Source organism: Haemaphysalis longicornis, unplaced genomic scaffold, assembly GCF_048455015.1.
Source record: "Haemaphysalis longicornis isolate Haplotype H1 unplaced genomic scaffold, Haemaphysalis longicornis Haplotype H1 scaffold_5, whole genome shotgun sequence".
In the NCBI taxonomy this organism is placed as follows: Eukaryota; Metazoa; Arthropoda; class Arachnida; order Ixodida; family Ixodidae; genus Haemaphysalis; species Haemaphysalis longicornis.
In genome coordinates, this window is record NW_027526385.1 from 181,891,840 (window position 1) to 181,895,505 (window position 3,666).

The following is a 3,666-nucleotide window of genomic DNA, read 5'->3' on the forward strand; positions in this document are numbered from 1 at the left end:
TTCCATATTCAGTTTTGCCATACTATGTTTACGCATAACTGTTTGGGAAAATGCAGTTTGCTATTAAATTGTAGGGAAAGGCCTAAAAACAAGCCATACACGGTTGTATTATCACAAACCTACAACAGTGCAGTGCAAGAGTTTAGAAAAACAACGCTCCAGCCAAGATTAACGATAAAACATTTTGACACGAGAGGTCACATGTGGCAGTATGCCACCATAAAACATGATTATTAAAGATAGTAGTTTCCTGACACCAGACGTAAGTGTAACATCAAGCTATTTGTAGGCAAAATAGACTTTATGAGCGTCCTGAAAAGGCCTTTGACTTAAGGCACGTTACTTGTTCAAACAATTTGTAGTTGTTTAAAATAATTCATCCCAAGAAGTCTCACAAAAGCCAGCGTGAATCTTATATAATTTTGCAAACCAGGTAGCTGGAAGAATGTTACACATATTAAAATTTAACAAGCAGACTAATTATATACGTCATCAATTCAAGCGGGAACAAGTCAGACATCCTTAAGAAGCAAACAAGCCAGCGTTGAATCATACAGGTGACCAGTTTTACAGAGCAGACTTGAAAGCATTTTTTCCAGCCTCAACATTTTACCTTAGGTGAAATTCACAGTTAGATGCTATAAACCCCCCCCCCCCTGTCTTGCTATCAGTGTAATTGTGACCAAAGCCCTGCTTCTGCCAAGCAAGAAATGCAGCTTTGTTCAAACAAGAAAACTTGTTCAAGCCAAATACGCACATTTTCAATTCTTCTAGGTAATGGGTGTAAGCTCACATCCGGTACTAAAATTTATCAATGAAGGCGGAATCCATCTGCGTAAATAATCACTGTCACTTTTGCATCAGCAGCAGCACTGCCATGAAAAAAAATCTCATGAGCTACACTTGAATAATAAGGACGTTACAATGCGGTGCCATGAACTACATTAACACCCACTATAGATTCAAAGGCAGCCTGCACATTGTGCCAATGATGAAAAATAAGGCACGACTTCAGTGTTCAGTTGACATGAAACTTGCATGTGCCAGTAACTTAAACCTCTTCATCTGGTTTCACCCCTTTCATGCCTTTTATCTGACCTCCTGCATGCCTTTCAAGAGATACTTTAACCTCTACCAATAATTTAAAATCCGAAGTAGAGCTGAACACTTCAAGTATTTCAACAGAGACTCCAACTTAAATGACACCAGGCCACTGTCAAACTTCTCATGCTTTCCAAGAACTCCCTGCAAAAGTCCCAAGAACTCTCCAAAGGCACATAACCATATGAACATGATGACACGATGAAAAAGATGACATATGCGGCGAAGAGGATGACCACATCCTGAAGTGACAATGCAGGCGGCGAATCCGTGATGTGTTCCTTGCGGGCAATATTGATGCCGCCAGTCCCTTCTCTCAGAATAACCGGGCCTCGAAAAGACTTACTGCTCACCTCATGTACCTTCAAGGAAACAAGAAAATTTTGTTACATGGTTGCTTTAAATGAGCGAGTTGCTTAGGCCCTTTCATAACACAGTAATTGATTTAAAATAAGTGATTTCTTGGGTTTTTTCTGGGAGTGCTGTTAAAGGTGAAAGTGCGCTAAACAATATCCCCACAGACAATGAATGAAATTGCCCTGATTCTGGAAAGTATCCAACTTTGCTGCCTCGGTATCCTGAATATAAGGTTTTTTTATCATTGAGAGGTTTCGTTTATAATCAAATAAAAATTACTATAATCACCTTTCGGCATTATATTTTACACACCTTCTCTCTGCAAAAAATGTTCTCTGTACTGTATAATGTGCTTCCTAGAATGCTGTAGTGAGGCTGGCTTATTATAACTTACAGCTAAACCATGTTTCTACCACAAAGAAATAAATGGCCAGTCATAGGAAATCATAAATATCGCACTGTGGCAGAAATTTTTTGTGGAATTAGTTCCACCTAAAATATTTCCCGCTCGATATGTATTACCTCCATGGTTCGTAGTGGTATGAGGCAGAAGTTGAGTTGACTAATGCTGAACTAGGCTGTTGCACAATTTTCTTACAAATCGCAACTATAGCACATTTTCTTGCAGACGTAACTTTCTGTGCTCTAAACAATTCCCTTAAAAAAATTACCCCTTATTTAACCTCCTGTCAAAATCTAATGCAAGCATTACTCATGCTACGCCTGTATTTGGGAGTATTATTGGTGCTACGGGCGTAGTAAAAGCGGTAAATTTAAATCTTCAGTTGCCAATGTATTGTAGCAGCAACCACGTTAGGCGTGTCCGTGGTGCTGGCAAATCACAGCAACAACTCTCAAGGTGTAAAAGCTATATATTTACAAAACTAAAATACAAAATAGTGTTTTTTTTTTGCCACTGCTGGAGGATCCGTAATAGGCGGAATGTGAACACAATGGCCAATATTGGCGTTCAGGATAACTTCTTAACAGTGAGATTTTATTAGGACGAACAGACACAGAAATTGAGTCTCGCAAAAACAAAATGCCAGCTTACCCAACCAAAATTAAGACCCGAGTGTTTCTGCCAGGGCCTTGTCAAAGTGCACTTCCAGGAAGGTTTCGCTGACGTGTTCTGAAAAGCTCGTACTGTCACCTTGAGCCACAGGCCAAGCTGTCACTGAAAAGAAGTTTCAAACCATTAGTTATAAAGAAACTACCCAAAAACGCGCCATGAAAGACCCAAAAATGGCACTGCGTACTTACTTGTAGAATGCAATGATTTCATCCCGTGCAAGAGCTTTAATGTGTTGCCTTCTGATGATACACTTCCAAGAAGGGGTCCAAATACAATTAAAATGGCCTTATGCATTCCTTGTACCGCTGTTTTAGGTCTATCTTCGCCCTATTGCCTAGAAAATAAACAGTACAAAAATATCAGAGAATGAATTTATGCCTTGCTTTACCCAGGGAGCACGAGAAAATATTGAACAATGTCTGATTCGTTCCACTAAAGTAGAATGTCTTTTTTACAGCGGAAGCCCTGATAATCTTTTCTTGCTAAACAATTTGAGATATGAAAATATTTGAACATACTTTAAGCTCACCTGTCCTTGGTCTATGCGAACTGGTGAATATCTGCACAATATGCACGACTCAAAAAGTACTCTTTTGTGGCTTATGAGCTCCACAGGGCATTCATAATCCGCCACACTCTCCCCGACGACCCTTCAGCATGCCAAAGATGTCTTCAGCCAGTGAATGCCACAACCATGACTTCGCAGGAGCATGTAAAGAAAGGCAATAATTTGTTTTCATTTTATTTATGCAGAGGAACAAAAACATTTGTCATAACCTATCAGTGGAGGGCCATATGTCTCCACAGTCAGCCATATACTCTTTCTGAACAGGTCATAGAGTATGAATACAGAATGTAGCAATCTGCTTTTGCAGTATAATTTCTACGTTCAAAGGAGAACAGAAATGGATTAATGTTTGGTGCACATCATGATGCAACCACTTTGCACCCGAGCGTTTTGAAAATTATTCCAACACTCGAGCTTCCACTGACATTGATAGCATAAAATGGCAGGAATGGATTATTTTTAAACTTACTTTGTGACGTTAAAACTTCTAATATTCCAAACGTGAGTTTTATGGGTAATTATTCTGAGTTCTCAGGTTACCACTGACGTTGACAGCATAGAAACG

The 3,666-nt window shown here is 39.4% G+C and overlaps 1 long non-coding RNA gene across 1 annotated transcript; it reads right to left on the reverse strand.

Annotated features, from left to right (window-relative positions):
• Positions 1-676: 676 nt before the first annotated feature.
• LOC144139544 (uncharacterized) lies at positions 677-3,228 on the reverse strand. Its single transcript, XR_013316256.1, has 4 exons — positions 3,063-3,228; positions 2,722-2,867; positions 2,513-2,635; positions 677-1,463 (listed from the first exon to the last, which is right to left on the reverse strand). It is a non-coding gene; the product is annotated as an uncharacterized LOC144139544 (long non-coding RNA).
• Positions 3,229-3,666: the final 438 nt, after the last annotated feature.